The sequence below is a fragment of the Oryctolagus cuniculus genome, chromosome 6 (assembly GCF_051225735.1).
Source record: "Oryctolagus cuniculus isolate XC-2025 breed Fujian yellow rabbit chromosome 6, ASM5122573v1, whole genome shotgun sequence".
Taxonomy (NCBI): Eukaryota; Metazoa; Chordata; class Mammalia; order Lagomorpha; family Leporidae; genus Oryctolagus; species Oryctolagus cuniculus.
The window spans coordinates 40,310,538-40,336,694 of NC_142872.1; the positions used below are offsets into that span (position 1 = coordinate 40,310,538).

The 26,157-nt window shown below is 43.5% G+C and overlaps 1 long non-coding RNA gene across 20 annotated transcripts in view; it reads left to right on the top strand.

Annotated features, from left to right (window-relative positions):
• LOC138850198 (uncharacterized) overlaps positions 1 to 26,157 on the top strand; it is a 359,276-nt gene that overhangs the window by 168,266 nt on the left and 164,853 nt on the right. For 10 of the 20 annotated variants that reach the window (XR_016235376.1, XR_016235383.1, XR_016235385.1 and 7 more), the window contains one exon: positions 9,272 to 9,514. The exons of 9 other annotated variants lie outside the window; for them this stretch is intronic. This is a non-coding gene — a long non-coding RNA (uncharacterized LOC138850198). Of the gene's footprint in view, positions 1 to 9,271; positions 9,515 to 12,498; positions 12,681 to 26,157 lie in introns of those variants that run through there. One more of the 20 variants, XR_016235382.1, reaches the window with a different exon arrangement.

Genomic DNA, 26,157 nt, shown 5'->3' on the forward strand with positions numbered 1-26,157 from the left:
CTCCCTCCAGGTCTCCCACGTGGGTGCAAGGCCCAGGGTCTTGGGCCATCTTGTACTGCTTTCCCATGCCATAGCAGAGAGCTGGATTGGAAGTGGAGCAGCCGGGATGCAAACCAGTACCTCTAAAGGATGCCAGCGCTACAGGTGGTGGCTTTACCTGCTATGGCACAGCACTGGCCCCAAGACTGCCTTCTTTTTTTTTGACAGGCAGAGTGGATAGTGAGAGAGAGAGAGACAGAGAGAAAGGTCTTCCGTTTGCCATTGGTTCACCCTCCAATGGCCGCCCCGGCTGGTGCACTGCGGCCGGCGCACTGCGCTGATCCGAAGGCAGGAGCCAGGTGCTTCTCCCGGTCTCCCATGGGGTGCAGGGCTCAAGCACTTGGGCCATCCTCCACTGTACTCCCTGGCCACAGCAGAGAGCTGGTCTGGAAGAGGGGCAACCGGGACAGAATCCGGTGCCCCGACCGGGACTAGAACCCGGTGTGCCGGCGCAGCTAGGTGGAGGATTAGCCTGTTGAGCCATGGCGCCGGCCAAGACTACCTTCTTAATGATCTATCATACTTTCCATTTTAAGAGATAACATATCTTGGAGGGAAAAGAAAACCCTGTTTTTACGATGCAATAGTTCCTCCTATTTATTAGTTTTTTTTTCTGTTAAATTCCAGTATAATTTTTAGTAAATTTAATTTTAAAGACATATCTGTTATAATAACTTTTATTTATTTATGTACATTTATAGATATATGCAGTCATGTGCGCAAGAAATGTCTGGAATTATGTTCATCTAAGTTTTAAAAGGATTTATTTATTTGCAAGGTGGAGTGTCAGAGAGGGAGAAAGAGAGGAGGGACAGAGAAAGATAAAGATCTTCCATCCACTTATTCACTCCCCAAATGGCTGCAATAGCTAAGTCTGGACCAGACTGAACCCAGGAGCCACAACTCTATCTGGGTTTCCAGTGTGGGTGGCAGGGACCCAACCACTTAGGCCATGTTATACTGCCTGCTCAGGCTCCTTAATAGGAGGCTGGATAAGAAGCAGAGTGGCTGGAACTTGAACTGACACTGAGATATGGGTATGTCGGAATCACAAGTGGCAGCCTAAGCCTCTGTGGCAAAATGCCAGCCTCCATGTAATGCTAGGATAGTTTATTGGCATGTCAAATGTTAGGTGACATTTGTTGTTCACATTTGTAGGTACGGTGTACTTTGAATTTTTCACAAATTGTTGAACTCTTTACTTAGTATAGAGTTGGTCTTCTGTGTATAAAGTTAATTGAAAATGGATCTTAGTGGAGAATGGGACTTGGAATGGGAGAAGGAGGAGGTGGAGGGTTGGGAGTGTGGGTGGGAGGGTGGGTATGGTGGGAAGAATCACTGTGTTTCTAAAGTTGTACTTATGAAATGCATGAAGTCTGTATTCCTTCAATAAGAGGTTTCTTTGAGGGGAAAAATAAGATTATTTTTTAAGTCACAATCAGGGAGTATTTTTACCTTTATATATATATACTATTTGTTACACATTTTTAATCTTTGCAAATAGTGTACAGCCTCATGTGTTATACACTCATTTTCCATATATTATTCTATTATTTTTGTATTCTTTTATATACCATAATTTAACCAGTATTTAATTTTTAAAAAAATTTACATTAAAAAATTTTATGAAGATTTATTTATTTATTTGAAAGGCAGAATTACAGACAGAGAGAGGGAGAGACAGAGAGATTTTCCCTCTGTTGATTCACTTCCCAAATGGCTGCAGTGGCTGGAGCTGGGCTCATCCAAAGCCAGGAGCCTGGAGCTGCTTCTGTGTCTCCCATGTGGGTGCAGGGGCCCAAGCACTTGGGCCATCTTTCAGTGCTTTCCCAGGCCATTAGCAGAGAGCTGGATTGGAAGTGGAGCAGCCAGGATAGGGCACCTGTAAGGCATGCTAGTACCGTAGGCAGAAGCTTAGCCTACAATACCACAGCGCCAGCCCTCTAATTCCTTGATTTGAAGACATTTATACTGCTTGTAAGATTTTGCTGTTATGTACATTGTAACAAGCCTATAGAATTATCAATACCACTAATTTTAAATTTTTATTTATTTATTTATTTTATTTTTTTAATTTTTGACAGGCAGAGTGGACAGTGAGAGAGAGAGAGACAGAGAGAAAGGTCTTCCTTTGCCGTTGGTTCACCCTCCAATGGCCGCTATGGCTGGTGCGCTGCAGCCGGCACACCATGCTGATCTGAAGCCAGGAGCCAGGTGCTTCTCCTGGTCTCCCATGCGGGTGCAGGGCCCAAGGACTTGGGCCATCCTCCACTGTACTCCCAGGCCACAGCAGAGAGCTGGCCTGGAGAGGGGCAACTGGGACAGAATCCAGTGCCCCGACCGGGACTAGAACCCGGTGTGCTGGCACCACAAGGCGGAGGATTAGCCTATTGAGCCGCGGCGCCAGCCAATACCACTAATTTTAATACAAATTTTTGGCAGAGAATTTATTTGGCTAAAAGTTATGAGGAAATTTAAAGCTCTTGGCATTTACTACTGGATAGTCAGTGATGATATCTTATCAGAACCATTTGGAAATATAGATAAGAGCCTTAGGTGCAAAGGTGAATCAGGTAAGTAATATCAGAGTAGTAGGAAAAAAAAATAGTGCTTACTTGAGGATCAATTCTTTATGCAGATAATTGTATTTTGTAAGAAATAAAATCATTTTTTAAAAATGTATTTATTTGAAAGGCATAGAGAGAGAATGAGGGACAGAGAAGAGAGAGCTTTTCATCCACTGATTTACTTCACAATTGCCCATAACAGCTGGGATTGGGCCAGCTATGAGCCAGGAACTCCATTATGGTCTCCCATGTGGTTGGCGGGAACTGGAGTACTTGGGCCATCATCTACTGCCTCCCAGAAGCATTGGCAGGAAGCTGGATTGGAAGTGCGGAAGCATGGGCTTGGACTGGCACTCTGATGGGGATGTCAGTAACCCACGCAATGGCTTAACCTGCTGTACCACCATGTGTGTCACAGAAAAGAAAAGTTTGATAGCAAAATAAAGCAAGATATTCCTAAGGAGCAGGTCGCAGGATATTTGACAGCCACATGGGGCACATCCAGTGGTCATTTTAAGGCTACCAATTTGCTTTATTTTTAAGAATTAAAAAAATTATTTTATTTGAAAATCACAGTTACATAGAGGAAGAGGGAAGGAGATATTATGTGTGTATTCCTAAAACTCCTATTTTGTGATTGGAAGTAAGGTGAGTTAACCTATCATTTTAGTGATTTGGTTCTATACATTTTAGCTTATCAAAGTTAGAGTGAGTATTTCATTCACTTATATACCCCCCCCCATACTGTACAACAAAGGAGGTGTTAATAAATGCCTAACGAATCAGCAAATCTACAAGTACTTTGTTAGTTGGGTTATGGAATGACATTGCTAAGAAGGGAGTAGTTAGAGCTTCCGGGTAAAATTTCAGACCTATTTGGCTGTGAGGATGTTTGCATAGGTGATTATAACAAAGCTAAGCTCAGCTTGTGGTCAACGCTCAGAATTGAGGGCCTCAGAGACTATCCGTGCAAGAGAAGCCACACCAGGCGGTACCGAAAGGGTCCCTGGAAGTTGCTACAGGAAGGTTAAGTCAGATTCCAGCATTCTCACCCCTCCTCAGGCTGTGAATTTTTGCCTATGTTAGCCAGCACAAAAAGTAGAAAATCCTTTATAGTTAACTCTCAAGGGGAAAGGCATGAACACCCAGAGACTTAGAAAGAGTTCAATTCCCATAACTAATTTCATTCTGGAGAGGCGAAGCTGGAAGTGTTTTTTTTTTTAAAATTTTCTTATTATAAGGCTGCCACATGGCTAGCTTTTGGCAAGAGGGTGCTGATGTTTTGCCAAGGTAAGGATCTTCACAGGCATCTCATTTAGAGCAATAAAGTAATGAAATATCATTCTATGTAATTACGTGAACGAGAACTAAAGGAAAGTAGGCATGGGAAATAGGAACTAGAGCTGGGCTGATGTAAGTTTTCCCGTGTAGTTTGTTTTATAAAAAGTAAGATCCAGGCCTCATATAAAGCACTTTGTGTGAGATCTAGCACATACCTAATGTTCCATAAATGTGATTGTTAATTGTTGTAAAAGGACCCTCAGTATTTGGTTTTTAATGTTTATTTGTTTTTAGTTATTTTTTGAAAGGCAAAGAGAGAGAGAGAAAGAGAGAAAGAGAGAAAGAGAGAGAGAGAGAGAGAGAGAGAGAGAGAGAGGAAGCTTCCATCTACAGATTCACTCCCCAAATGCCTGTAACACCTAAGGCTCACCAGGCTGAAGCTAGGAGAACAGAACTACACTGGGGTCTCCTCTATGGGTGGCAGGAACCCAAGCACTTGAACCACCATCTACTGCCTTCCAGTATGCATGACCAGGGGGGCTGGTTCTGAAGCAGAGACAAGACCTGGTCCCAGGCACTCTGATATGTGATGTGGGCATCCCACGTGGTGGCTTAACCCACAGCACTACGCTGCCTGTCCTGGGATCTGAGTGGTGGAAAACCATGGGAATTTGTCCATAGAGAGAGGAAGAAACATCTTTAGAGATGAAGAAAAGGACATGGGCAAGACCCTGAAATGAAAGGTGAAAGCTGACTCATGCCTCCAGAATGAATGCAGTTTGAAGAAGTTAACGTATTTTACAGACTGTTTGACCACACAACTTAATGTAGAAAGGGTCATCTAGCCCAGTATTTTGACAAGCAGGGTAATTTTTATTTAATCTGTGGTTTATATTCCAATAACTGAGCATATATTTTGGAGTGTATTGGGGGAAATAATCAACTTCAAATTCATTTACATGGAAAAAAGCTAATGAAAGGAATATATTTAAGAAACAGTAGCACCAGAAAAAATAGAAAGGTAGTCTGGAATTAAGTGGAAGAATTCTGAAACTGAAAATCATGTCCAGGGGGGAGACAGTGGGCAGAAGTGAGGTCTCATGCATTAGTAAAAGTATAACTTTTTTTTAAAAAAAACTTATTTATTCATTTGAAAGGCAGAGTTACAGAGAGGCAGAGGCAGTGAGAGAGAGAGAAGTCTTCCATCTGCTGGTTCACTCCCTAAATGGCCTTGATGGCTGGAGCTGGGCTAATCTGAAGCCAAGAGCCAGGAGCTTCTTCTGGGTCTCCCACATGGGTGCTGGGGCCCAAGGACTTGGACCATCTTCCACTGCTTTCCCAGGCCATAGCAGAGAACTGGATCAGAAATGGAGCAGCTGGGACTCGAACTGGTACCCATATGGGATACTGGTACTGCATGTGGCGTCTTTACCCGCTGCACCACAGTGCTGGCCCCGAAAGTGTAGCTCTTTACAGCATAAATCAGTTCATGATTAGACAAGTCCAGTCCTTGGTGGAGTATCAGAGTTGTATGCTTGTTACATTCTAGGTCAAACATTGTAATTCTCACTGTCTGTCTTCTTTTGCTGTTGCCTTGATTGCCTTTTCTTTGCATGGTGTCTAGTGATATAATCAGAAAGATAATGATAGGAGACAACTTATATCTCATATGGTTTGAGGTTTACCAAACTGATAAAACTGCTGTTCGTTTTCATTCATCTCTCTCCTATTTTTTCTTTCTTTTTATTTGTTTATTTACCACCACCCCCCAAGAAACCTTTTATTTAAGGAATACAGACTTCATGCATTTCATAAGTACAACTTTAGGAACACAGTGATTCTCCCACCCCTCTACATCCTCCCTCTCCCAGTCCCATTCTCTACTAAGATCCATTTTTGATTAACTTTATACACAGAAGACCAACTCTATACTAAGTAAAGAGTTCAATGATTTTCATGGTAAAAAAAAATTAAAAAACAAAAACAAAAACAAAAAACCAAAAACCAAAACAAAAAAGCTGTTCCTCAACAGTCATCTCTCCTCTTTTTTTTTTTTTTAAACAGAAATTCTCTGTAGGACTCTAATTCTAAGAGATAATAAAAGAACATTCATTGCTGAAGAGGGTTGATCAGGAAAGCATACAGCCTTACAAATCTATCTATTCCACAACAGGAATTTTCCTGGGAATTCTAAGGTTCTACCAAGCACATTCTAAAAAAGGTTGGCTTTGGCTATCGGTTGCTTACATTGTTTCTGATTGGTATATAAACACTGCAGTTGTGGTAGGTTTAAACAATACTGTAATATTTTTTGTGTTTGTGTGTTGACTGGATTCAGCTGAACAATTCTTTACTGAGGTCTCTCAGAAGTTGTGTTGTGATGGTACCTGAGGTTGGTATCACTTGGATGCTTCCTCATTCTTATCCCTCCTGCTTGAACTAGGATGAGTGGAAGAACTGGGCTTTGGTTTGTTTCTCTCTTTTTACCTGGTCTCGCCCACCACATGACTAACTTGGGCTTCCTCAAAGCATGGTGGTCTCATTTTACACAGCGACTGGCTTTCCCTGTCCCCAGGTGAAAATTCCAAGAGGCTCAGAAAGAAGCTGCCAGGATTCCAAGGACCTGTCCTTGGATATAATACATTGTTAATCCCCAAATTTTTACTTGAGTCATACAGTAGTCCAAATTAAAGGGGATGGAGGAATAGATTCTGCCTCTTAACAGGAAAAAGACTTGTGTACAGGGAGGAAAAGTACTGATGGCAGCCAGTTATAGATAAGCTGGCAGAGGTGATTTTTTTTAAAGATTTATTTTATTTATTTGAAAGTCAGAGTTACACAGAGAGAGAAGGAGAGGCAGAGAGAGAGAAGTCCCCCATCTTCCGGTTCACTCCCCATTGGGCCGCAATGGCCGGAGCTGTGCCGATCCAAAGCCAGGAGCCAGGAGCTTCTTCCATGTTTCCCATGCGGGCGCAAGGGCCTGAGGACCTGAGCCATCTTCTACTGCTTTCCCAGGCCATAGCAGAGAGCTGGATTGGAAGTGGGGCAGCTGGGACTCGAACCGGTGCCCATATGGGATGGGAACACTGCAGACAGTGGCCTTACCTGCTGTGACACCGCACAGTCCCCCCAGAGGTGATATTAAGCCAGAAGACAAGGAGTGAACCCAAACAACAGAGTCAGCAGTGCAGTGCCAGGATTAGGGTCATAAACCTAAACAATGAAATCTACCTCTTAAGAAACCCTCATTCCCAAATTCCTTCACCCACTGGTACAAATTAAAAACCTCCTTCTGCCAATTGTAGACCAGGAAGGTTTTGTATTAAAAGTGTCATTATGGCTGGCATAAATGTAGAACCAAAAAGTTAGCAAGATATAAAACCTGATAAAGTAAAGATACCAATTATTATTTTATTAGAGAATATTAAGAGCCTAGAAACAGATCTGACAAAATATGTGTAAGAAATCTAAAGAGAAAATATAAAACTTATGAGATATTAAAAATGACCTAAATAAATTGAGAGAGATACCATGTCCATGGATATAAATTCTTAATATCATAGTGTCCACTCTTGTAGGCTTGTTCTATAAATTCAAAGATTTCTAGTAAAAATTTCATGAGGGCTTTTTTTTTTTCTTCTCATAGACTTTATTAAGGTAATTCTAAAATTTCTGTGAAAGAATAGAGAACCAACAATAGACAGGGAACTTCTCTAGAACAGCTGACAAGTAAAATAATGTCCACAGCAGTACTGTTAATAATGGCAAAAACCTGGCAATGGCCCAATTGCCTATATGAAGGAGTCTGAAGAAACGGCGGTAAATTCAAACAATTGCATCTTATCCAATAGCCAAAGAATGAAGCACAGAGACATGCAACAATAAAGACTTAGTGACTGAATATAATGGGGAGGCAAGTACTGGCATTTTCATTTAACTTGATTCCAATTTTATAAAATGAGATATTATAATATAATTTTAAGGAGTTAATATGCAACTATATAAGAAGGACAGTAAGAGACAGAAAAGTAGTTAGGATAATGCTTATCTCACATGGGGAAAGACAGCAGAATGAGACAGGTGCTCATTGGTTAAATGTCAGTAATTATCAAAATGTATCTTTTGTTTTAGGTGGTAGGTTGGGAATGCTAAATACATTATTAAAATGCCTGGAATAGCCAGAACTAGGCCAGGCTAAACCCAGGGGCTGGAAACCAAGTAATTATTTTAATATTATACTTGGTATACCTAATCTACAACCCAGAACAAAAGATGTATTTTGACAATAACGTATCTAACCACATGAGCACCTGTCTCATTCTGCTGTCTTACCTGTCTGAGATAAGCATTATCCCAAACACTTTTCACTACTCTCTTGCTTTCCTTTTTGTATAGTTTGTATATTAATGCATAGAGCAGTGTGTACTAGGTCCCATGAGGAGACTAGCACTTACTGTTGACTTAATTCTGTGCACTTGTGATCCAACAAACACACTGAACCCTGAGAAGTATTGTTCTTTCTAGGTATCTGCTGCCTTGGTTGAGGAAGACAAGCAGGCCTTTGACACAAATGATTCTGGATAGATTTATCTTTGTTTGCTGCCCCTTGGCAGAGCGTGTGCTTCTTTTTATCTGTCTCACAGAGTGTAGAATGTCTGCTATTTGGAGTTGGAAAGGTCCTAATCTTCCAATTATACTCATTAATCTTAAAGAGGAGAAAGCTGGAGATAGAAAAGGCTTATGCCACAGAATGCCATCAAGTCATTGCAAGAACGCACAAATGTGCTTTTTTGAAGACTCCAGTAATACTCCTTGTCCAACGTCTTAACTTTTTTTTTTTAGTTTCTGTTTATTTGTTTTATTTATTTGATAGCCAGAAAAACAGACAGGTGAGCAATAGAGACAGACAGACAGAGATCTCCTATCCAGTGACTCATTCTCCAAATGACTGGTTCAGGAGCCAAGAGCTCAGTCTGGGTCTCTGTCTACATACGTTGCAGAAGCCCAGTTATTTGAGCCATCACCCAGTGCCTCCCATGGTATGAAAATGTAGAGTGGCAGCTAAGAGACAGGGGTCTGGATTCAGGCACAATGGATCTGAATGCCAGCTCTAAGTCTTAATACTGTAGGGGACTGGATAAGTTACTTTAGCTAGTCTGTGTTTCAAGTTCCCCATCTCCAAATGGGTGTTTTTAACAATACCCATGTTGTTAGAGTTGTGGTGAGGATTAAATGAAATGTTTACTGGGAGTGCCATACCTGTTACAGAAGTATCACTTGCTGTTAGTTGCTTCCACTTCCACCATTGTTGTAATTACTTCCTCTTCCTCCTCTTCCTCTTCACTATCATAAGCACATAATTCACTCTGTTTATCTTTCTCTAGGAATTCCATGGAGAATGTTCTGGCTGGAAACCTGGATGGGGGAGGACTATATACAACTATGCAAAGTTAGAAATTGAGCCAAAGTAAAACTATGAAAACTGAAAAGAGCATACAGCAGCCAAAGGACATTGGTACCAAATATCTCAGAAAGATGGAACTAAACTCTGGTAATATTAGATTATCAATAAAGCTTCTGCTCTAGAGAGACCTCATTTTATCATGCGATTGGCGCTCAGCCTGCAGGTATGTGAACACTTAGATAAAGAACAGACAACAGTCCTGACAGTTTGCAGCAAATTGGTATATCTGAATTGAATTGACAGATATGTACAATTAGATCTCAAGGTGTTTTTTAAATTTTATTTATTTATTTGAGAGACAGAGTTATAGACAGAAAGAGGAAGAGACTGGTCCTTCATCCACTGGTTCATTCCCCAAATGACTGCTGTGACTGAAGTTTGGTCGATCAGAAGCCAGGAGCCAGGAGCTGCTTCTGAGTCTCCCACGTGGGTTCAGGAGCTTAAGCACTTGGGCCGTCTTCTGCTGCTTTCCCAGGCCATAGACACAGAGCTGGATTGGAAGAGGAGCATCCAGGACATGGATTGGTATTCACAGGGGATGGCGGTGCCACAAGCTGAGACGTAGCTTACTATTCCACAGCATGGGCCCTGATCGCACAGTCTTGAGACAATCCCACCATAATTTCTATGTCATGTAGAGAACTCGGTTGCAGAGGAACTTAACTGCCTGCCTGAAGTCACTTAGCAAGTTGATGGAAGAGCTAGAACTTGACTTCGTAAACTGATTGCTTTGTTCAATATGTACAGCTAGTCAGGTGCTATAAGGCTGAGTCTTCTCCATGTTTTTGGGTAAAACTCAGCAACACAGCCTGACATTTAGCAGCCAAGTACTAAGGATCTCTTTCTGGCTCATTCACTGGCAAGTTCTGGACGAATTCCTTCCCACTCTGTGTCTCAGTTTTTAATATATTCAGGAAAAGTGCAATCTTTAAATTTCTTTTTTGTCTTTGAAAAAGACTAAGCCCTTGGGTGGCTCATGTGCCTTGGTTGGTACTCTGAGTGCTTCAGATATTTTTATTCCATCCTCATTAGAAATTTTATGTATCCATATATATTTATATGTATATATATATAATTCCCATTGTATTGGTGGAAAAATGAAGTATATAGCAGTTAAGTGATTTGCTTGAAGTCATACTCTTTATAAGTGGCAGGGCTGTGTTTCAAAACCAAAATTGTCTGATGCCCAGATCCATGTTTATAGATAGAATCTGCGTCCCTCACCCAAAGAATTATCTAATGAAGTTGTGCAGAGGTTCAGGATCTAAGCTGCCTGAACTGTTCAGGGTGGAGCCCTGTTAATTGTGTCTGTTCCTCCTGGCCCATCCTGCTTTGTCCCAATGTACTTTAATCCTTCTGTGGATAAAGGAGATGGAGGGGCAGGAGCATGCGTGGTTCTGTTCCCCACAGCAGAGATGTCAGTGCCTCCTCCTGTTCTCCCAACCTGTCTGGGCCACAGCCAAGTGTACATCCAGAAGTATTTGGCAGACTAACTGTGGGTTCAATTAGGTGTGTAAAGAGTACGTCAATACCTCAATGGGGCAACGTAATGACGTCCAACATGTGGGCTCAGTCTTCATTACAGATGCACCCAAGCAATAGGATTTGGCATTAAATGGAATTGTGGCCATGCTGGGTTACAAATGGGAGCTGGGCCTCAGGCTTGGGTCCTGGTGAGTGCAACAGGGCCAGGTTGAGCAAAGGGACCCAAGGGATTGCCCATGAGCACTCGTCCAAGGGGAGAACAATACAGTTTGTCTAGATTTGATGCTAAGGCAGAAAAAAAAGAGTAGGGACAAAATATCTAAAATTCATCCAAAAGTCTGTTGCTGGCTCAGGCAGCTGCATACTCTGTTGCATTGTCCTGTTTTGTTGTCTTCATTCCACCTAACAGCATCTGACATTGTTTTGTCCATATATTCATTTGCTTATGTATTGGTTGTCTCTGTGACCAGAATGTAAGTTTATACCTTATCTGTTTTGTTCACTGTAGGATCATCAACTTCTAAACAGTTGGTTCAATATATATTTGTCAAATGAATGAACAAATGAAAAACAATTCTTCCTCTAGGGGACATCTGAAAGGCACCAGGCACCTGGTAGAGATGTACATTAGTTTTTTTTTTTTTTTTTTTTTTTTTTTTTTTCCCCCTGGGCACTGACTAAGCATCTGTCAAGATCAAGAGATTATGGCGGGAAAGGAAAGTAGATTAAAAATGACAATGGGGGGGGGGCTGGTGTTATGGCATAGCAGGTAAAGCCACTGCTTACATTGTTGGCATCCCAAATGGGTGCCTGTTCAAGTTCCAGCTGTTCCACTTCCTACCCAGCTCCCTACTAATGCACCTGGGAGAGTAGCAGAGGATGGCCCGAGTTCTTGGGCCCCTGCACCCACATGGGAGACCTGGACAAAGAAGCTTCTGGCTTTGAACTGGCTGAGCTGCAGTCATTGTGACCTTTTGGTGAGTAAGCCAAAGGATGGAAGATCTCTCTCTTTCTCTCTCTCTCTTTCTCTATAACTCTGTATTTTAAATAAATAAGTAAATCTTTAAAAAAATGACTATGATCCCTCCCTGATCTAAGCTTGAATACTTGACCATTTGTCTTCTAAAATCTTTTAGTCCTACTCAATAATTTTAACATGCTTAAAGTTTTGAGTGTTATGGATCTATAGAGAGAGGGCAGGGTAAAGATTAATATTGATCAATTTTTAATTTAAAAATGAGTATGAATGGTTTTATTAAGTTTACCCTTTCTTCCACTTGCAATAGATGGGAACACAAATCAACCAAAGATGAGTTTAGAGTTAGAAATATGGGCCTGGACTCTGAGATGACCTTGATGCTGGAGGTTGCTCCACCTCTCTAGAGTTTAGTTTATATGCATCCCTTAAACATATGTTGAATACTTACTAATGAGGGTTGTTAACCTTGGTGATGGGGATATTATGTGGGAAGTAAAAACACAACCCAGAGACATTACTTTTATCAGGGTTACCTGGACAGAGTTGGGGGAGTAAGTAAAATAGATAGTAAAAATGTAAACCAAGGGGCTGCACTGTGGCGCAGTGGGTTAATGCCCTGGCCTGAGCGGCAGCATCCCATGTGAGTGCTGGTTTGAGATCCGGCTGCTCCACTTCCCATCCAGCTCTCTGCTATGGCCTTGGAATGCGTTACAAGATGGCCCAAGTCCTTAGGCCCCTGCACGCGTGTGGGAGAGTGGGGAAGAAACTCCTGGCTCCTGGCTCCTGGATTCGGATTGGCACAACTCTGGCTGTTGCTCCCAATTGGGGAGTGAACCTTCGGGTGGAAGATTCTACCTCTGCCTCTGCCTCTGCCTCTACCTGTGTAACTCTGACTTTCAAATAAATAAATACATAAATGTGAAGAAAGTTGAGTTGCATTGTCTATCCCATGATAGCACTGTGGTACACTGGGTTAATCCTCTGCCTGCGGCACTGGCATTCCATATGGGCGCCGGGTTCTGGTCTCAGTTGCTCCTCTTCCAGTCCAGCTCTCTGCTGTGGCCTGGGAAGGCAGTGGAGGATGGCCCAAGTGCTTGGGCCCCTGCACCCGCATGGGAGACCAGGAGGAAGCACCCAGCTCCTGGCTTCGGATTGGCACAGCGTGCTGGCCATGGTGGCCATTTGGGGGGTGAACCAACAGAAGGAAAACCTTTCTCTCTGTCTCTCTCTCTCTCTCTCACTGTCTAACTCTGCCTGTCAAAAAAAAAAAAAGTAAACCAAGATAAAATATAACTAAGCACAAGAGAATAAGAGGATGGATGGGTGGATAGAGGGATACATGATGCATAGGTAGGTAGATGACATACAAAATGGTCTAGCCAAGGGAAAGAAATAAGTGAACTGAGTAGGGAGTAGAACCACGAAGAGCTCTTCACAGGGGCAAACCTAAGTCCTGAGACTTAGCAAGTCAGCTGTAATGTTTGAAAGAAGCCTCCACATCCAAAGCTGTGAAGGAAGAGTGAATCTCACTTAGTCAAAGAGGATGAAGCGCAGTGTGACTGATGCTTAGTGAACACAGGAGAGGGCAGGGGATGAAACTGGGGAGACATGTCATAGAAGGCCTGGTGTTTGAGTGTTTTTTCTAGTGAAGTGGGAAGTCATCTTTGCTGTTTTTCTGATTGCATCCTCCTTTTCTCCCATGAGTCTTCACCGTGGAGTTTCATAGAGTCTGTGACCCACTCTTCCTTGTTCTCTTCTGGATTGTGCGGCAGGTGATCTCTGCATTACCCCAGTGTAAACATGTGGAGTGACTTCTCTCTGCTCTTCCTGTCTTGTGTGTACAAGTGCCCACTCAGTGCCTCAACTGCTTCATTTCATGACTTAAAAGAAATCAATTTAACATGTAAAACTGAATTCCTGATCTTCTGTCCCTCAAATCTGCCTCATCCACGGTCTCCCTGCCTGGGAAGGGTGAATCTAGAGTCTTACTGGTCATCATTATCCACAACGCTAACCCTTAGGATGGCCCCATCCTCTCTTGTCTGAATTATTGCACTCACCTTTCACCTGTTCTTCCTCCTTTAAATTTTGTCTCATCCTTCTCAACACACCAACTAGTGTTCCTTAAAAATACAACTCAGATCAGACCACTCTTTAATCTCCCTTAGTCACTCTTTTAGTCAGTACCATTGAAGACCTGCCCATCTCGCCCAGAGCAAAGGGCTTGTTGGTCTACGTGGCTTCTGCCGGCTGTTTCTTGAGCATGCCACCATATGCTCCTGCTTCCAGATTTCTGCCTGACTGTTCCCTGAGTCTAGAGAGCTCTCTTCAGGTAGTCACATGGCTTGTTCCCATATTTGCTCAATTCTTTGCTTAAATGGTGTCTTTTACTTGAGGCTATTGCTCCTATTTGCCCACATAAAAATTGTACCTCAGAATTACCCAAGCCCTTTTCTGTGTTGTTTGTTTGTAACCAACCTAAGTAGGAAATAAGATCCCCAAGGCTAGGAGACTGTGTTTAGTTTGTTCACTACTCTATTCCTGACAGCCTGATCAGTGCCTGAAATAGATCAGGGGCTCCATAAATGCTGAATATGGGGTGAGTGTGAGGGTTTTAAGTAGGGAGCTATGTGAGATATTTTGCACAGATTGTTTGGCTGTTTTACAAGTGGACCACAGAGGAGAATGGGAGGAGGCAGCAGCATCCTTCTGTGACTAACATAGTCGTTCAGGAGCAAGATGGTGGTAGCTTATTCTAAGACACTGTGGGGAAGCTGCTTAGAAATGGATGGGCTTGGAATATGTTTTGGAAGCGCTCTTAGCAGTTGTTGATGAATTGAATGTGGATTAATGAGGAATCAAGGTAACTCCTAAGTTTTTAACATAAGGCATTGGACAGATGATGGTGCTGTTATTGAAGATGAAGAAGATTGAGGGAAATGTTCCTTTTTTCATTATTCACTTGTTTGAGGGTGTACTTAAGAGTTCTTTGGAAGGTGTATTTAGTGCTCTTTGACTTATTCAATTTGCATTAAGTATGCAGATGCAGATATTGAGCATAGTTCTATATGTGAGTGTAGAACTCATGGGGCAGATATGGGCTACAGATGGTACGGGAAATGTCATGCGTATGTCACCTCCTGCTCTGGAGGTGTGTAAGAGAAGTTACACACAAATGAAATAAGTGTCAGGAAGTGGTGTTGTCAGTCAAAGGACTGTTTAGGGAATTCCTGCAATGCATCTTGCCCCGCGCCTGATGCTGAAATTCCCTACTCTCAGGGATCTTAGGGGCTATATAGTCAGTCAACTTCCACTTCAAGAGCTATCAGGATTATGGGACAAGAAAACACTGTCACTTACCTTGATAGAATGAATGGATTTTTTTCTCACATTCCTACATTAGATAATTCTGATAATTGTTTGGAGTGTCCAAAATTTATCTTGACATAGATGTATATGAATTCACATGACTGAAGTGAGGATGGGGCTTCTAGTCAACAGGGTAAAAATCCCTGCACTATCCAGGTTTCTCTGCTTAAGGCTAGCGTATAGAGTAACTGTTCCTTATTTCTGGTGCTCTGTGGATAAAGAAAAACAAACATTTATTGAGTCTTCAGTGTGTGTAAATGAACCCATTCTGTAATGTAAGAGAAAGGTCATGTAAGCCCATCCCCCATTTTACAGGCAAAAAACCCAAGGCTGTGAGGCTAGTACGTTGTCCAATGTCAAGAGAGGAGGTGCTGGCAGGTCTAGTGTCCACAACTGAGTTAGAATATATAAAATGTCATGTTCTTTCAACTCAAAAGCTTACAGGCACACTGGATAAACTTAGCATTTCTTTCATGTTACAGCACATTTAAAAAACTCACTTTTTCTTCCCAAACTGCCTTTCTTTAGACTAGGCATCATCACATTTTCTTTTTTAAAAAAATTATTTATTTATTTGAAAGTCAGAGTTACACAGAGAGAGGAGAGGCAGATAGAGAGAGAGAGAGAGAGAGAGAGAGAAAGAGAGAGAGATCTTCCATCCAAAGGTTCACTCCCTGATTGGGTACAATGGCCGGAGCTGTGCCGATCCGAAGCCAGGAGCCAGCAGCTTCTTCCAGGTCTCCCATACAGGTGCAGGGCCATCTTCTCTGCTATTCCAGGCCACAGCAGAGAGCTGGATACGAAGTGGAGAAGCCAGGTCTTGAACTGGCACCCATATAGGATGCCGGCGCTTCAGGCCAGGATGTTTAACCCACTGCGCCACAGCGCCGGTTCCCGCATCATCAAATTTTCAATCTGTCCGTGTGAGACATACTAACTCTCCAAGGGTTGGGCCCACAGTCGGTGCCTGCCAATTGCTGGTTGACACGATTCTTTCATTTGATAGCTAAGGAAGACGAGTCTCACAGAACTGGAGGGGTTGTCCAGCACCCCATACTTAGTCATTCGCTCCACTTTCAAGTTCTAGGTACAATTTGCTTTCCTGCGCTTCTGTTTCTTGTACAGTCTTATTAGAATAAGGCCATCCCTGTCTCCTCCTTTTCTGAGACCTCTATATTTCTTTTGATATGGTCCCAATTATCTTGGCTTTCAGGGAAATATGCTGGTACCCAACACTTGTGTCTTTTCCTTTGGTTCAGTCAGTGGTTTATTTATTCATTTGCTTTCTGAAACTGGAGCTGGCTGGCTGGCAGCATTTAATCAGAGATTGTATAACCATGGCGAGAGGCTGCCCAAATCCATAACTGTAATGAAAGAATGGCAGACGGGAGAATTGGATTAAAAGGCAGCTTGTACTGCAAGGGGGAAACTCCAACTCCCCTCCCTTCCACCTCTTTCTACCCACCTCTGTGAGCAGAGGAACAAAAACCAAAGGCAAAAATGTGGTGTGGGGGCAAGCCTAAATGTCTCCAGGGAATATGGTAAGTATTGGGTTAAGCAGACCCGTGGAGTGCGTCCTAGCTGAATGATAGGTGAAAGAAAAGAAATGGGCAGCCTAATTAGATTACAGAGAAGTGGAATCAAGAAATGATTATGTCCAAGGCTCTGAGAGGAACCCCAGTTGTCCCCTCCAATACCCCTCATCCACTCTGGTGCTTGAACTTGTCCACTTGCCATCCGTCGCTTTACTGTAGCAACCATGAAATATGTGTGCAACACTTGGAAATATAAAGTGATTTTCACCTGTAACTTTGATCCAATGGCATAGAAAGATGGTGACTTTTGTGATGATTTAGTACGTCCTACAAATAATAGTACCTGGCATGTGTGAAGTACTCAGGACGCGGTTCCCTATTATACCCATTTGATAGATGAGAAAACTGAGAATGAGCTCCAGGAAGTGACTTCCCTGCCCCTGTCAGAGCTGGACTGGAGCCTGGGTCCTTTGATTCAAGCATCTCTGCCAGCTGCAGCCCACTGAGTCCGCCTCAGGACGTCTCCCCTGGCAGCCCAGGGCAGTGCCCGCAGGGCAAAGATGCTTTCCAGCTGGGAGGAAGCCTTTTTTCCTCCACAAAGACTCACTTCAGGGCCCTTCAAGTGCACCTGTGGTTTTTAAGATTTGTTGCAGTTTGTAAGTGTCTTTTAATGGCTAAGCATCGCTTGAGGCTCCAGGGCTAAGGTGTTTGAGCTTCTTTGTTTTAAGTACGGTGAATAATCCAATGAGGAGGAACACGGTGTTCAGAGAGGAGGTTGGACCGGCTGCTGGCCGAGGTCCTGGAAGCACTGGCCTCCACAGTCTTCCTGCTCATCTGTCGCTTCCCTGCACAAGTCTGGTGAAGAGTTGGCTCAGCATCTCTGCTACGCCAGTGGGCCTGCTGCGTTTGTGTTGTCCCACCTCCTGGATGCGAGAGGCTTTCAGATGCTCCGTGCTGTGCTTCAGGGTGGGGTCCTGAGGGAGAAGCAGACAAGCAGGAGTAATTGGTCAGAATCACACAGGAAGTTGCCGAGGCCGGGCTAGATCTCAGGGCTGGTAACGCCCAGGTTAGTGTGCTTTTTGCTGCACCTCACAAATGCCCCTAAAAGCCTAAAAAGGAATAAGAGGGAGGGAGTAAGAGAGGAGCGGGTATAAGGTTGGGAGAGGAATATCACACTGTGTGACTTCTGTCCTCCTCTTTGATGCAGGTGTGTTCAAGGGAACTCAATATGTTGTAGGCATCACAGTGGCCTTGGAACTGGGCATCCATGTTATTTGTTTTTTTATTTTTAAGAGTTATTGATTTATTTGAAAGATGGTGTTACATAGGGAGAGGACAGACACATACACACACACACACAGAGAAAGAGAGTGAGAGTGAGAGTGAGAGACAGAGAGAGAGAGAGAGAGAAAGAGAGAGAATTTTCTATCTGGTGGTTCAATCCCCAAATGTCTGCGATGACTGGAGCTGAGTCAGGTCAAAGCCAGGAGCCAGGAGCTTCTTCCAGGTCTCCCACATGGGTACAGGGGCCCAAGCACTTTGGCCATCTTCCATTGCTTTCCCAGGTGTGTTAGCAGGGAGCTTGATTGGATGTGGAGCAGCCGAGAGTCCAACCGGTGCCTATCTGCGATGGCACTGCTGCAGTCCATTGCTTAACTCTCTGTGCCACAGCATTGGTCTTGGAATCCATGTTCTTAAGGAGTGAGCTAAACTTGAGGCCTACACATAGATCCAGGGCATCTTTGTCCCATCACCTAGGATTTTGCAATTCCAAGTGTGGCCCCTACAGAATCTGGGAGCTTTGGTCCCAACTTGGACCTGCTGAATGAGAATTTGCATTTGACCAAGACATCAAGGTGGTCTGTAGATGGATTAAAGTTTGCAAAACACAGCCTGGGAGAGAACAAGAGCTGGTAATATGTGAGGGGACTTCAAAAAGTTCAAGGAAAATGGAATTAAAAGATAAGTTCATTTTGGTGCCAACAAGTTTGAAAGCCATGCATTCTTTTCATAATATTCATTTTCCAGTAACATTTTTGAAATATCCTCTGTGTCTGAACTATAGCTTGCCAGCCTTGGGTCTAGATGGAAGAAAACAATCAGTTTGCCCTGTATGCAACTTTGACTGAGAGCCAAGAACTTGGAGCGTGGTACTGAGAAGTATTTACAGGTTCGTGGTCATGACTAATTCGTGATGTCTGCCTCAGGTGTGGGATGGGGAATGGCTCTTGTGGGCTAGATGATTGACATCACTGAAGCAGATGGCGTAGAAAGCTCTTCCTGCTCTACCCTCTGATGCTGGCATACCACACTTGGGCCAGAGAGTGGGTGAAGCGTGCTGGATGTTGCATTGGTTCTGCCATTAGCTGGTTCTGTGACCTTTGGGAAAATCATTTACAAACTCAGCGCCTCAAATTCCAAATTTGCCCTTGTCTACCTTCAGGGTTACTGAGAAGCTTCAATGAGAGAGGAAATATGAAAGAGCTCTGTGAACCAAAATATGGTATAGAAATTGAAGTTATTTTTCTAACAGAGATGAGGATAATGAGTACAATTAGGCCCATGGAATATCAATGGAATTCCTGCAACACAGTTAGCTAATGGCCAAGTCAGAGTCAGTTTCTCAATATCCAGATGTATTGACTTCCCCTTGAGATGAGTCTTAGGTTCCATTCCTATGCCCTGGAACAAAGAAATCATATAAATGAGCACCTCCCAGTTTAGTGGTGGTGGTGACAGTGATGTAGTACCTGCAAATATGTATTGAGTATATATTTTGTAGCAGGAAGTCTGGTAAGTTACTACATGTGTTATCTCTAGTTCTCACATCAATTTTAATTGAATGTGCTCCCATTTTATGGGAAGAAACTAAAATTTACAGTGTTGTTTTTTATTGCTTTAAATCCAAGAGGTACATTTGTAATGGTGGAAATCAGGCTCCATGAGAAGTCAGTTGGAGGTGGCTGGAGAGGTATATTTTGGGTAGGAAGTAGATTGGGATGTTATAAAGCTCCTGAAACTGCACCACAAAAATGGTAGCTGGCTGTGCCAGGAAGGTTTGGCCTGAACTATTTGTCACTTTGTAGCAGTGCTTGGTGCCCTGACCCCTCTCAGGCTGAAGATTCTGTAGCTGGCAGTCCCGGGGCAGGGAAGTGCCAAGCTGAGTTGGAAGGCAGAGGCAGGGACATTGAGCCAGGGGCAGCCAGGCTGCTGAGTTCCGTGTTTACAGCACGGAGCCCATCTCCTAATTAGATCTCCTGGACTTCGCACTTGGAGAGAGGTGAGGGAGAGCGAATCAACAGAACACAGAGGTGAGAGAGCAGGAGCCATTTCCGTGTCCTCAAGAGCTGGAGGCCCAAGGCATCCTGGGAACAGTGCCTTCGTTGTGAGTTTAAATCTAGTAAGTAGGGTCCATAAGGGATTTTCTCCCACCATTCAGCAGCATGGCACGGAGGCTGTGTGTGGGCCCTGGATTGATGCACTCATTTCAAGGCCTCTGCCCCCATTTGCTAGTTGTGTGACGATGGGTGTGTTTATTCACTTCTAGGTCTCCATTTTCTCATCTGTGATGTGGAGATGACAATAGACCCTGCCCTGCACATGTGCCAGGAAGGTTTAGTGAGATGTCTGACACAAGGCATATTCAGAAAACATGATCCCTTTTATAACTATTGTTACTCGCACTCGTATTCTCACCATCGTGAATGTTGGGGTATGAGGGAGTCTAATAAATATCAACTCTGGCTTGAGTTCTGCACCTGCTAAGGGAGAGACAAAGAAGTCAGTCAGACGGGAGGGAAGAGGGAAAACCAGCAGTGGGGGAGACAGCTGGAGCAGGCAGAGTGACAAAGCCCTACTGCCCTGTCCTGGGCAGTGTAGGTCCGCTTCCCCGGGGCCATCTGTCTCTTCTGTGCAGTCTGCAGCCCAGAGGATGGGTGTGACTTTTCTGCTGGTCCCCTGGCTCTCTCAAGAAAGAGAAATCTGGAGCTTTGTGTGCTTTGTTTTCAAGCCTGAAAACCCGAGACAGAGGCCACTGCTCTAGTGGGAGAGAGGGTTGGAAGGGGGAGGAGATGAAAGGAAATGTCTGGGATTTCACAAAAAACCAAGACTGCTACAAGTGGAAGGAAATCTCAGGAGTGGGCGAGAAGGTTTGCTTTTTTTTTTTTTTTTTTAAATTTTCAGCCGTTACCTGTTATGCGCTCTCATGTAGCAAAAATGGTAGTGTCTTTAGCATATTTGACATTTGAAGATCATTTAACACTCTCTTCTCCCCTTGGAGAACAGAAATACTTTCAGTAATTATTTTCTTGATTCAATCTTTCACCTTAAAACAATGAAAAACTGACAAAAATATGCTTTCAAAGATATTTTAATTCAGTAATATTTCACATCTGAATTAACCCTTTTACTAACCAAACAAAGATATTACACTTGGCATTCTGCATTCTGTGTCACTGCTTTGGGGTTTCAAGTGGTCTCATAGAATGACGGGACTGAGTTATCTCTAGTTCTATTGTTGCCTGCTTTACAGGTATCACAATGATTGTTTATTTCAATCCTATTATTTAAGCACAAGGCTATGCAAGCCAAAAGGGGCTAGAAGCAAGAATGTGCCAGAGTGAGCTCAAATAGTTTCAAACTATCAGAAATTTACATTTTTATTTTTAGGGGCTGGAGGTGTGGCGCAGCGGGATAAAACCCTGGCCTGAAGTGCCGGTATCCCATATGGGTGTAGGTTCTAGTCCGTCTGCTCCTTTTCCGATCCAACTCTCTGCTATGGCCTGGGAAAGCAGTAGAAGATGGCCCAAGTCATTGGGCTCCTGCACCCATGTGGGAGACCCGAAAGAACCTCCTGGCTTCGGATGGGTACAGCTCCGGCCATTGTGGCCATCTGGGGAGTAAACCAGCGGATGGGAGACTTAAAAAAAAAAAGATTTATTTATTAATTTGAAAGGCAGAATTGAGAGAGGCAGAGAGAGAGGAGGCGGGTCTTCCATCCACTGGTTCATTCCCCAAATGGCCACACTGGCCAGAATGGACCAATCTGAAGCTAGGAGCCAGGAGCTTCTTAGGGGTCTCCCACTTGGGTACAGGGGCCCAAGGACTTGGACCATCTTCTACTGCTTTCCCAGGCCATAGCAGAGAGTTGGGTCAGAAGTGGAGCAGCTGGGACTTGAACTGATGCCCATATGGGATGCCGGCACTGCAGGCGGCGGCTTTTACCCACTACACCACAGTGCTGGCCCCACAGTTTACTCTGGAAATTAACATTTGCAGCGTGTGTTTGGCACAGCAGTTAAAGACACTGCTTGTGATGGCTGTATCCCATGTTGTAGTGTCTAGGTTCAAGTCAGGGCTCCACGTTTGAGTGCAGCTTCCTGCCATTGCAGGCTCTGGAAAGCAGCATGGGATTGCTCAAAGAGTTGAGCCTGTGTCACCCATGCAGGGGGCCTGGACCGAGTTCCCAGCTCCTGGCTTTTGACTGTGCCAGCCCTGGCTATTGCAGACAGTTAGGTAGCAAACCAGTGGGCAGAAGATCTCTCTTTGTCTTTCTGTCTCTGTCTCACTATCTTTAAAATAAATAAAGACTAATAAACCAGAAATTCATATTTGCAGCTGAGTGCACCTGTTTTAAATTTATTTATAAAATATTTCAATTTGTCAGTAACCTCAGCAGTTGTTTGGCATGAGGACCGATGAAAGATTTTTTTGAGGGTGGGGTTGTGGAGGAGGTGTATTTTGCTGTTGGTATTATTTAGAATTTCAGGGACATGGTGGTACTCTGTCCCATAATTATATACCATTATTACATGGCATTTAAAGAGTTTTGGGGAAAAAGGAAGACTGAATTCTGGTTACTTTAAAAATCATTGTTTTAAAATTATCTACACTCAAGGCATGTCCCCATCGCTCTTCTGGGACAAGTTTCCCCCCACCCCCCAAGGCTCTTTCTACACCACTGAGGACAGTCCACGAATGCACGCTGTATCGGGTGTCAGGACAGCTGGGTCCTGGTCTAGCGTCTGCAATTCTCAGTTCCTCACTGGGGATTCTCATTTCTTCTCAGGGCCTTAGCTTCCCTGACTGTAAATTACGGGGGTCGGACTGGGACTTGTGTGAAGTTTCTTTCCTGCTCCAAACTCCGGTTTGAGAAGTCATCTTTCACCGGGCGACGCAGCCTGGAGAACACATTTGGAATCAGAATCCGTCTCCGCTCAGGGAGCTCTGCTGATTTATGGGAAGAAGTCAGTGAAGGGAGATCATCTGCCTTTGATTTATGTCAGAGGCGGGATGTGCTCTGGCTTCCACAGTTCTCAAGGGTCTGGGAGTGGAGGAGAGATTTCAGAGTTGGCCGGGCCTGTGAGGACTAGGAGGAAGCCATGACACGCTGAGGGTGGGGGTGAGGGTGCCAGCCAGTGCTCCCTGAGCACTTACAAAAAGTCATCCTGATGCAGACACGGCTGTTTATTCCTAGGAGAGGAAGCTGTGCTCAAGGTCATGCACTTGTGAATGACAATAGGGGATTTCAGTCGGGCTGTGTGACTGCAGACTCCCTATGGTGGGCGGTTAGGGGCAGCAGTCGCTGTTTTCCCCCAGGCCCTGTGTCGCTCTTCCTGGGCCCCAGCATTCCAGGAAGAGCCCATGAAGCTCTGTGGAAGGTGGGCTTTGGCTTTGCTTCAGGTCCCCCTACTGCGGACAGTAGCTGTAAACCACTCTTTGTGCCTGTCAAGGGTGGGCGTGGGGGACGTTGGATGTCTGATCTGTCCTATTCCACTGATTCTCGAGGGACAAGTGACTTACTTATGGGCAGGGACGGAAGCAGGATCTCACTAACTTGACAGACAAAAGGTCTGGCTTGTCCCTTCTCACAGCCTCAACTCTTGGCCTTGGGGTTCCCAGGCTGCATCTTTCTAGAATTATTTAGGCCTGTGTCCTGACATGGCATTTAGCTACCTTCACTGTTAAGTGCTGGGTTAAACAGAGATAATGCAGTCAACTACTTCCCATGTCACCCCAGGGACTATAACCACATCAGGCTAATTATTTCCGTCTCCTCAAACACTAATCATTTTCATGAGCTGGGAGCCTTTGTACTGTTCTATTTATTTTTTAAAGGTTTATTTATTTTTTTAAAAGTCAGAGTTAGAGAGACAGAAGAGACACAGAGAGAGATCTTCTATCCTCTGATTCACTTCCAAGATGGCCTCCATGGCCAGTGCTGGGCCAAGCGGAAGCCAGGAGCCTGGACTTCTTCCAGGTCTCTCACATGGGTAGCAGGGACCCAAGCACTTGGGCCACCCTCTGCTGCTTTTCCCAGGCCATTAACAGGGAGCTGGATTGGAAGTGGGCATTGCATGCGATGACTTTACCCACTAGGCAACAGTGCCGGCCCCTGTTCTATTTATTTTTGAAAATATCATTGGTTGTTATAGACTAGTTACCCTTCTAGGCAATAGAACACAGAGAATAATTCCTTATCCAGCTGTGCTTTTTTGCCCCTTATCTGACTTATTCCATCCTTCTGTCTCTTCCCAGTCTCTGTGGCCACCGTCGTCGTCTATGAGATTGACTGGTTAGTTTGCAGGATTAAGGGAGAACATGTGGTCTTTGTCTTTTGGTATCCAGCTTATTTATTACGAAGTCCTCTAATTCCATCTTTTTTGCTGCTGATGACAGAATTTCATTCTTTTTTATGGCTGAATAATATTCTGTTATGCACACACACATATGTATAATTTTTTCTGTATTCATGTATCGATGGACACTTAAGTTGATTCCATATCTTGGCTGTTGTGAACAGTGCTGCAATAAATATGACGGTGCAGGTAACTCTGACCCAGCTTTCATTTTCTTTGGTATACACTCAGCAGTGGGACTCTGTATTGTAGGCAGTCCCAGTTGTAGTTTTTAAAGAACTCTCCATCTTGTTTTCCACAGTGGCCATACTAATTTACTTTTCACCAACAGGGTATACAATGTCCCAGAAAACTTTTGTGTTTGTATGTTTGTTGTCTGTTGTTCTAGCATTCAAGTGAATTTCATAATGGTTTGGAAATTTTTCTGTTTTACAAAGCATTGTTTCTCTCTGTAAAGAATCAGAAAGGCTTATGCTGTACATTATGTTATTATAATTGATTATTATTCTATGCATTCAGCAAGCATTTGAAAAGTTACTTAATCTCTTCTAGGCATTGGAGTCAAAGACAGACACAGTCCCTATGGAACCTATAGTCTCATGGGGGACAGATGTTAATAAACCACAGAATAATTATTTAATTATGCTTGTCATTATTTAATTTGTGCCTGTATGCAAGGTATAGGGATTTTTTCTAAATGTTATAGACTGTCTAAAAAGAACTATGAGCTCTTTTCTAATCTTAGCTTTTCCTTGAAATCTTATATTTCATTTTTATTATATCTCACTTTGTTTAAAAAATGTGGCATATTTTACAGTACATTGTCAAAAATGTCACATTGTTCTTTATCCAAAACAAATGAAATTTACCTTGTAACCAAGCCTCTCTTTCTGAAATAGCTACAGATCTGAGCAGGAAACAATGGAAGGTAATATATCTTCTCCTGTGATTGCCTTAACATTCATCATCTTTCCTCACTATTTTTTTATTAAAAACTAAAGGTTAGAAAGTCCATCATATTTATATTTTAGTCACAGTTTGTGGAGGACCTCTGGAGTATGCAATAAGTAGTAGTACCTGTGCTATGTTATAGAGCTTGCTCTTATTTCTGGATGTTTCCACTATGGTACACCACTTCTCATTAAGCCTCACAGTTCATCACAGTCATCCCATAGGATGGAACAAAACAGGTGAGGTCATGTTCCTCATGGCACACAACCAAGAAGAGGATTGCTGGCCACAAGACTGAGACTCTTCTCACGGGTGATATGCTTTCTTCTGAAACCTAGACAGACTTGACTTAGAACTGCACCCTGTTCACGTTCATGTCTCCTTTCATCTACTACTGCACGTGTTCCACAATCTCGGCATCTGTTAGGGTCTGAGAATACCCTTGGGAGCAGACCTGGCCAAGCCTCAGCTTTCACAGAGTGTATATTCTAGTGGAATTATCTGTTGTGAACAAGTAAATAATCAGCAAGATAATTTCAAAGTATTATAAGGACAATGAAATAAAACACCAAGGTTCTGAGAATGAGACTAACTTGGTGCAGCAAAGGTCGTAGCTTTTATGGGCCAATGGTATTTGATTTGAGCTCCAGTGGGAAAGAGAAGGCCAAGCAAGTGGGGACTATAGTGAGAGCAGTGCAGCTCATGATGCAGCAGCTGGCTTGATAGATTTGAAAAATGGAGGGAAAAGCAAGATACTAGGAATCCAAAGGCCAGAGAAATAGGGCATCATTTAGTCATAGAGTGGAATCCTGACATTGGTGGCAAAATCACTGTTAACTAGAGATCACTA